Genomic DNA, 10,323 nt, shown 5'->3' with positions numbered 1-10,323 from the left:
AAACATTAACTCTTCTCAAAACATTAGAACACAGCTACTACTCATCCAAATCCCCATCTTCACTACAAGAGTTAATTAAGGCTAAATCCACCCTGCATAAAATAGTTACTACAGATGCTTGTAACATCCTCCTTAAGATTAAATCAAAATATCACGGAGGCCAAAAGAAAGCAGGAAAAATTCTAGCAAACTATTTAAAACTCAAATCAGAACGTATAGTTATTGGCCCTATTCACTCAGAATCGACTAATGCACTCCTCTCAACTGATTCTGATATTAGTACCACATTTCAATCATATTATAATGTCTTGTACACAGAAACTACTAAACCTTCTGAAGAAGACTTTACTTCCTTTTTTCCAAGATATTCCCAAACCTAAAACTTCCCCGGATATTTTTAAACAGCTTGAGGAGGATATTTCTCTTCAAGAATTATCTGACGCTCTCAAATCCTTGAAAAAAGCAAAGGCTCCTGTCCCTGATGGCTTTTCAGTTGAACTATTTTTAGCCTTCTCTTAAATTTTTGCACCTAAATTATTAGAACTTTTTAATTCTTTCATATGCAATTCTAAGGCCTGTGGCTCTATTTTGGAAGCCCTTATTATTGTAATCCCTAAACCAGATAAGGACCCCGCCTTTTGCAAAAATGTTCGTCCTATATCACTAATCAATTATGATTGTAAAATTTTCGCAAAAATCTTGGCTTCTCGTCTAGAGAAAGTTATCCCCTTCTCATTAACCAAGATCAAGCTGGTTTTGTTAAAGGTCATCTGTCTTCTGATAATGCAAGAATGTTTTCCAATATTCGTGCTCTTAGCAAAAAATATCCCTCTCCATTAGCCGCACTATCTTTAGATGCAGAAAAAGCCTTCAATGGCATTAACTGGGATTTCATGATACATACACTAAAATGGTTTGGTTTTGGTCCAAAGTTTATTTTATATGTCAAATTATTATATACAAATCCAAAATCTTGTGTTTTTGTTAATAGTCTTTTTCCCCAAAATGTTTCTCTCCAAAGAGGTACGCGTCAGGGTTGTCCCCTCTCCCCGTTACTTTTCTTGTTATGCTTGGAACCTTTTCTGGAATGCATTAGAAGTAATCCTCTTATTTCTGGTTTTAAAATAAAATCCCATCAAATTAAATGCAGATGATGTTCCTATTTATATGTCCAACCCTGTGTCCTCTTTACCCCCTCTTCTACGAGCGATCTCTTAATTCTCTAAAGGTTCAGGCTACAAATAAAATTTCTCTAAGACCGAGATTTTACCCTAAAATCCTTCATGCTATAGACATATGTTTGATTCGACCAACTTTACATGGTGTCCTCGAAAATTTAAATATCTAGGCACATGGTTCTCTCTAACATTCATGATACATGTGTTCATAATTTTACTGCCTTAAAACTCAAACTTACAATTTGTTGAACCTTTGATCACCTTTATTTTTTTATGGTGGGGCAGACTTGATACAATTAAAATGATGATTGTTCCCCAGATATTGTTCATATTGTCTATGTTACCATTCAAAATACCTAAATACTATTTTACTCAAATTAATTCCTTATGTGTTAAATTTCTTTGGAATAATAAACTTGCACGTATTGCTATGTCCAAATGTATTTGTTCCAAGAACGAGGGGGGTGTAAGATTTCCTGATTTTAAATTATACCATAATGCTTTTCGGATTTGTCAATTTTATGTTCTATCCAAAGACTATCAGTATTTACCTAAACCTTCCTGGGTTACTGTTGAATGCTCATTGGTAAACGATTTTTCAATACGGGACATTGCATATATGACTAACTGTACTTTTATTTCAAGATATCCAATTTTGAAACATTCTCAATATCTGTTGCATACACATTTATTTAAGAATTTTGACAACATCAATCTTTTCTAGCTTCCTCTCTATGGTTTAATAAATACAATAAATTTCATCACACATCATTCTACTACAAACAGTGGAAAGAAAAGGGCCTTTTTTATGTTAATCAAATAATTGTTAATAATGTGATTTTACCTTTCCATCAGTTGCAAGAGACCTTTCACTTATCTGATTCCTGTATTCAACAGTATAACACTTTAGCTCCCATATTACAGGAATGTGTACAGAATTTCCTCTCTCACCCAATTCCTACTTCTTTTACTCCTGATACTCCCTTGTATCAAGGATCTTCTGATACTATTCCTAGTGCCTCTTTTATATATAAAACGTTATCTACAACAAATGGCACACAGAGTAAATCAAATATTGAATTAGAATGGGAACAGGATCTATCCCAGACACTATCTGTATCTCAGTGGGATAAGTTTGGCTAAAAAATCTTCAAGACATCCAAAGCTGCAAACATCACACAATCTTTATACATTAATTATAATATAGTTGTTATCACTCCCCTTCTTTTACATAAATTCAACCATTCTGTCCCATCATCTTGTTGGTCATGTCTTACTGCTGAAGGCTCTTTATACACTTATTGTTTTATTCTCCTAAGGTACATACTTTTTGGTAAGGTATATGGTCAAAATGAATACTAATTGTTTCTTATAAGGTACAATTTAACATCCACAATGTATTTCTAGGTACTATGTCACCTGATTTTGATCAAACCCCCTCCAAATCTATTTTATTTGATTTGTTTCTTGCTGTGGCTTTTAAAGTTATATTAACTTGCTGAAAAGACAACTCTAAAATATCTTTTTTACTTTGGTGGAATCTAATATGTGATTAACATAGAATTGCTTCTGTAACTCAATCTTCAATTCATTTACAAATTAAATCTAAGCTATTATGGCTACCATTTACTACTTTTCTATCATCATCCTCTTCATCTTTATAGTTTCTTATTCTATATTTCATATTTCCTCCTTTTTCTTTCTTCTCATTCCCTTTCTCTTCCTTCTTTTTCTATCTTCCTCTCTCTTTGCTCCTTTTTTCTATAAACAAATTAACTCTATTTCTCTACGTGTATTCACTTTAATATTTACACAGGTTCCTTATATACCAGTAAAATGTGTTATATCTATTTTCCTTACTTATTTTTGTCTTTCATTGTTCAAGAACATTAATTTAAGAATTATAACATACTAGCTTACCCGTCGCGCGTTGCTGCGATTTCCGAATAAAGGAAATTCAAGGAAACTCGTTATGATAACATTCAATTTACATTGTGTCATTTTTATTGAAACGTATTCATTTTAATAGGGAAAAAATTTCAAAGTGTCGTTTTAATTCTATTTATTTATTTGAGTGCTTGTGGATACACGATTTTTTGTTTTTCCGTCTGGTGCGCACATCAGTATTCGAAAGACTATGAGGGCCCTGGGAGCCGATATTTAAAAAAATGTTATGCCATAAACCTTCGCGGGTGTGTACTCAACAACTTCCCAAAGTTTCATGGCGATCGAATGAATGGTGTAGTAATGCATAAAGGACAAACAGACAGACTCGTTTTTATATATATAGATTGTAATCTTTTACTTATACTTCATCTAATTTACGGTTAATATTTATCTATACTTTGTATACTCATTTCTATATCAGAATTGACGAATGTATATTTATATTCCTGTGTTTTTTTTATCTTCAATAAAAATGATTTAACAAAAAAAAAGAAAAACCTGGTTGCATCTGCCTTCAGTGTTAACACTTCAGATTATCATTATGTATGACTGCATATTGCATAGTAGCACCGTACCTTTATGTACGGTTTGAGTATCAGGTTCTCGGTCATCCATATGTAGACTTCTTGCAATGTTTCCATTGTTTTCAACTTCTTTACCGCGGCTGGAGTTGGGCTTTGACTCTACATGCATTAAGCGCTGGTTCCTTACTTCGACTGCAACACATGTGGCACCCCATGGAAGTTTGCTTGGACCACAGCAAACTCTCTGGGAGAGCACTGTTGATGGTCAGGTTACTTATCCTCTAACTCGTCATCAGTTGAAGCATCCTCCCCAGCTTGGTTACCCAGCAATGACTACGGCTCACAAAGAACTTTGGGGTCGATTTTCAAACATTTTGTTCTGGGTTAGCATCACAAAAGTGACACTAACCAGCACAAAATGTTTTTTTGTAATTTACTTTCCAGCGCAAAACTTGTTTTGTGCTGGAAAGTACCCTTAAAGTAAAGCAAAGCACTGCTTTGCATTACTTAGTGCCAAGGGGGCGTTACATGGGTGTTCCCATGAAACCACCCATGCCTTTTGTTGCAGAACCCTATCTACAAAGAATTGGAGACAAGGTTTAACACCAAAAGTTAACGCCACTTCAAAAGAGGCGCTAACCGGAGATATGTTTTTATTTCTCTTTTCTTTTCTGACTTCACATTCGTACTGCACTGTGCCACATACATACAAAGTGGGAAAAAGCTTTTTAACTTGTCTAGGCATGGTATTTTGTACAGGTAGGTTATCCTTCCTTTACAAAACCTATACTAGACTCATGCACACACACCTTAGTGCTATGGCGCTAATGTGTGTGCATGGCGCTCTGCAGCTGAAATCAGTGCTGGTGCTAGGGAGAGGTGAGGAGAGAGCCATATCTCTATAGATATGGACCTCTCCTGCACCCTCCCTGTCACCCAGCACAGCACAGCTTCTTTGGGTGTTGCACTGCATTGCATGTATTTTTTTTAATCTGGCCCTTAGTATTACACGTCTTTATTCGCCTGAGTGTAACTGCAAACTCAAAATTCTAAAGCAGTCTTCATTGGATTCCACTCTAACATTTACATCACAGTTCTACGAAGTCTCTCAGGAGCCAACGGGGTCCATCATTTTAACTCGCAAGACACTACAGTAGGTATACTGTGCATCATATAACTTTTAGCACACTAAACCAGACTTGGCTCCAGGGCCATGCTACTTCTAATTTATACTTGCACACTGTACACGCACTAATTCTATGCTTATATGTTACGCTTTACTATCAACTTTGTTTTTTTTAATTAATGTAAGGGTTTATGGAGTAATGTGAATAGCAGTAACATGGATGATGTCATCAGTGAAGGCATCAATGATGTAATTTGAAAAGTTCTCATTGAACTGTTCTATATGGAGCAAACACGTAAGAAATCCTACATCCAGATCATTTCAGAACATGCCTTCAGCAGCCAGAGTGTGTAAATGTTGGCAGACAGTATTAACATACACTGCCAGGGGAGGAATTTGCAGTTCAGCTGCAAATATGTGGGAAGCATATCAAGTATTGTCTTCCATGATTGCTGGAGGCAAATATCACAAAATAAACAGAAACAGTTTTCCAACGTTCAGTAAACATCTGTTTCACTTTCAGGCAATGACTGTGCATCTTCACATATTTAGTAGTTTTGCAAATCACAATGTGGCATTATGGACATAGTCTTAATGAGTTGAAGGAAGTTAGAATCTGACTGGGTGCAGGTGGGATCCTGCCGAATGCTCTTCAGCGGCACCGCCTATTTCCAAAACAGATCAGTGGAAGGTGAGCTTGAATATTTCCTGAAGCACTAGTTCACCCCTCATGCTTTTGTATTACAGCACTCCACATGCCAGAACACTGGACACCGGATGTATGACGTTACAACGCATACTTTTACAACGCCTACCTTTACATGGCAAGTTTTACAACGCATACCATTACAACGCATAATGCTTTTGGGCACTGGATAGTGAATAGTTTAATTTACTATTCCAACTACAGTCCCCGTGGACACTAGGGAAGGTTATTGGATAGTAAATTAACCTATTCCCTATCCTAGAGCGCCCCCAAGCGCTAGGCGTTGTAATAGTTTGCGTTGTAAAAGTTGCGTCGTAATGGTAGTGCGTTGTAAAAGTTTCGTTGTAAAGGATGTTTCCCCTGGACACCGAGCAATCTAGCTCCATGTATCACCCACTGAAAGTTCATTGTGTGATCAGGAGTACGGTGACAGAGCATAGGGGTCTGTGCGGTGAATGCTGGAGTGGATATTTTTTCAGGCTCCTAGACGGTTTCGTTTTTCGTGTGGTCAATAATACCCTGAGTTTAGTTCTTACATCCACTGCATGGGTGCATTCAGGGTCGAATAATATGGTCAGTATTATGGGTTCAACAACTTTCTGGTTTCCTGGTTTTGTAATCCGTCCAGTCCAACAATGAGCTTCTGTGGAAGTCTAGTAAAGATGGTGTTCAAATAACAGTAACATCTTATCACTAGGGCTATTGTCAACTCCACCCTTCTGGTGGCATGGGAGACTGGCAGGATTTTCTCAAGTAGGGAGAGCTGCGGGTTGTCAATGGATTATTCAGAAGGGGGTGATAATTGTATGTTTCATTGCATGAAAAGTTTCTAGATAAAAGCATTGATTACGAAGGTGATGTGCGTATCCTCTGGCAAACCAGGGGCTTTTGTTTTCAAAACTAGTCTTGAAACTTTTTGTACCCTCAATCATTTTAACATGGTAATGTGCATGGTGAGGAGACTGTTAAGGTGAAATTACTGGGTTGTTTGAAATTGTTCATAATTTGGATTTAACCCCTTCAGCGCTGCGCGAATTTTCGCGCTGTGCTGAAGGTTCTAATGAGCCTATGGGCTCATGACGGAATGGTTCCGTCATGAGCACAGCTCAACCGACGCTCATGACGGAACCGTTCCGTCATGAGCATCGAAGGGGTTAAAGAACTTCAAGAGATTTTCACAATGTTGTTGAGATTAGGGGTAGGCAGAACACGTGGAGTTTAACTGCAGAATTCCGCAAAGTTACATATAAACTCCTCGAAATTTCATGGAGTTCTGCCAACGGGCAGGAAATATGTAGCTTGCGCTTCAATTTAGCGATGGTAGTGCGAGCAGCCCTGATAAATCAGCGTAAATGGCACCATGCGTTAAGCCAGAGTGAGTAGCCGTTTGAGTTTATTTTGCTGCCACTCGAGTACAAAATCTACTCAAGTGGTAGCAAATCTTCAGAGCTCTGCATTGTCTCTTCATAGAGGCTAGTTATTGATTAAACCACTTGCTGCTGGTTTTGATCTATGTAACGTCTTCTCAGCAGTGTGGTAGAAACTTATCAAGTGTACCTTATATTTTTTGGTTGACGGTATTTAACATAATCTTTGGTCCATTCTGGTTATAAAAGATTCAGGGTGTTGGTTTGTAGATAATTATAAAAACAAACTGCAAACCAGGGGATTATTTAAGTACTTAGTTACAAAGGTAATTAGACTCAAACATAGTACAGGAGGAGAAACAATCACACCTTCATAACTCAATAAATGTTGGATTAATCCTCTAGAAGAAAAACGTTAATACAGGCGTATTTAACACAAAAAGGCGCAATATACATTTACAGGAGATAAGGGGTTTAGGAATTTAGTGATAAAATATAGCCCGAATATGTCCAAGAATAACGAAAGACTTTTAGTATCCCATGTTGAGATATAAACCATATGTGCCACTCCACTCTTTTATACTGAAGTGTCCTTATTAATCACTCTTCATGATGCTTGTTTTTCTTGGGTGATAATTATATATACAAAGTTGGGCCGAAACAAGAAGTGGCAACAGCATTCACTATTCGATGTCTTGGTTATTTAATAGGTGAGGCCATCCTCAGGACTCAACGCGTAATGGCAAAGTGGCCGACCCTCCTTTAAAAGAAGCAAGGGTCCAGGTGTTCCCTGATAAATAAGAATTGACAGCCAGTTAGCATATAGACAAATGTATTCTACAGCTCATGTGAAGAAATGTGAGGATCACATATGTCTAAATCAGTCAACAGCCTAAATCTGTGGCATCTGAAATAGATTGCTTCTGGCGCAAGGGGCAGTGAACAATCAAGGAAACAGATGCATCTGACTTGTAGACATACACAATCCGTGAATTTTGTACACGAGCCATGGGATACATTTGTCTAATATCTTCGCTATTAATGCTTCCTATAAAAGGACAGCCAGATGGAATATCAAAGCTCCTGCAATATATAGCACCTGTCCACATGTGTCCTTAAAATAATCATGGGCAAACAGAGACATAGTGAGGGGAAGGCAGAGAGGAGGAAAGTTTCCATGCAGAAATAGACAGAATTGAGACAGAAAGAAAGTTTCCCTTCCCCCTGGGGCCCCTTAGAAGGTGGGGGTCCAGGCAAATGCCTACTTTGCCCATGTCTTAAAACGTCTCTGATTCCAGCGTCTTCTGGAGCTGGGAAGAAACGCCATGTAGGGAAGGGTAGAGAGCTCATCGGGGCATAGGGTTTTGTTTAGTATTTTTACCTCTACTGCCCTAAGAATTTCCTCTATCTCTTTAGTATTCTTTCAATTCTTCCACAGTCCTGGGAGGGAGAATTGGCATATTGCATTCCTCCACATATGCCACTGTAGCATGTTAGTCCTTAGGCCCCTGAGCTTATAGTTAGTATACAACTCATTAAAGGCTACTTGTTTCTCAGATACCTTTGTTGCTCATATATCACTCAACACCTTTATATGCCAATATATATTTTGGCCCCTTTAAATTCACTTTCCTCACAAATCTGAGAGGTTGTCTTCAATTCCCATGTTACAAAATCTAGCTTAGCAATTATATTGCCGATCTTGTCTCCACTTTTGATAAGACAGTGGCTTTCACAACTTTAATAGGACCTGCTAAATAGACTCTCTACTTTGCAAGACATTTTGTTGTTATGTTAGGTTTGCTTATAGAGCGCACATATTACTCTGGCTGGGGCCTCTCGGCGTTATAGCAACTCCAAAGGTTCGAGAGACCCTGAGTGGAAAAGTGTCAAACAGCTGGAAAAGCTAGGTCTTATGAAATTTCTTAAACTGTCAGTACAAGAACGCAGATGCAACGGAAGGTGATTCCAGTGCTGGGGGGCTAAATGTGAAAATGAGCGCCCAGAATACCTGTTGGTATGAGTACGCTGAGGAGGTAACAGGGATTTACCAATGGATCTAAGACACCGGGTGGGGCCATACCACTGCACTTTATCCTGCAAATAGGGTAGCCCACTTCTGTAAAGGGCTTTGTGGACCAAACAGAAACTTTTTTGTTATCTTGTGAAACCCTCCACAAATACTGCCCCAGTAATCTGACCTCTTTCGTTCTTTTGGGTCATTTGTTAATGGTTTCTCTATTAATCTCTTTTCCGTTCCTGGCCGTACTGAAAGATCAATGGCTATGCCCCTTGTTATGGTCTTAGAATCAATAAAATCATTTATAGGGGATTTACAAGTTGGTATTAACAAATTATATTACTTCCTTGCAGTTTTGGACCTGTGCATAAGGTCCATAAATGCTCCACTCTTATCTTCTAGAAGGACCTCTTGACCCCACCCCCTAGCCCCTACTGGGACCCACATTCTATTTCCACAGGTGCGTGGGTTTTCTAGGCCCTTGAGGTGCTAGACCAGTCAAGCCCCACCTAGAAGTGGACATCACACACAAAATTAAAGTTTCCTCCAAATCACCTCCCCATGAAATTGTCAACCGTCTTAACTGTTATTTACTTTAAAAAGCAATTATTTACTGAATTTGTTGCGTAGACATTTATACATTGTAATGGGAGTTTGAAATGGGTAGCTTAACCTTGAGGTAGTATCCCTCCAAACTTCTTCGCAGCCTGGGAGCCAGCCATCACCCCAAAGTGATATTTGCACAGTATTGCAGGCACTGTTACTGAAAGCTCCCATTGCGCAGAATTACATGGGCTAAACCTTGCGGCAGATTTGGCACCGAGATTCAAATAACAAATGGAGTTCCTGCAAGAACAGGAAATCTGGGTCATGATGTCTGATAGAAACTGGGGGGCATATTCTAAAGGAGCTATCGCTGAGTTAACGGCAGTTTATCGCAGCCAAAGTCGCGATAAATGTATTCCCCCATTCACAAGCTGGTGCTAAAAGCCCATAACACCAGTATACCTTCGATAGCAGCTGCAAAAAGCATTGCCACAGATGAGCCCCGCAACTATCGCTAATGAGATGCAGAGTAGGAGTTCCCAAGCAAGAAAACAAGACAACACCAGTCCGCAGCATTCTCAACGACCAGCTAGATCAGAGATAAAATCACAAAACATGTGATAAGGCGTTTCAGCTGCAGGAAAGTAACACCTGCTCTGACCTAGTGTAAAGTCGGATCACAGCCTGCACCACAAACAGGAGCCAAGGCCAGAGCCACACCTGAAAAATAACAGATGCCATGGAGTCACTGAACATGCGGCCCGGACACCCAAGAGGGCCACAACACCCACCGCCACCACCCCCAGGACAACCACCCACCCCCCCCCCCGGACCCTGACCGCTACCACCCCCTGGACCACCCCCCAACCCCACCGGAACCCAACCGGCCCCCCACCGGCCCCGACCAAC

The sequence above is a fragment of the Lissotriton helveticus genome, chromosome 7, assembly GCF_964261635.1.
Source record: "Lissotriton helveticus chromosome 7, aLisHel1.1, whole genome shotgun sequence".
NCBI classification, from domain to species: Eukaryota; Metazoa; Chordata; class Amphibia; order Caudata; family Salamandridae; genus Lissotriton; species Lissotriton helveticus.
The sequence above is the reverse complement of the archived record's forward strand: the minus strand, read 5'-3'. Positions refer to the sequence as shown.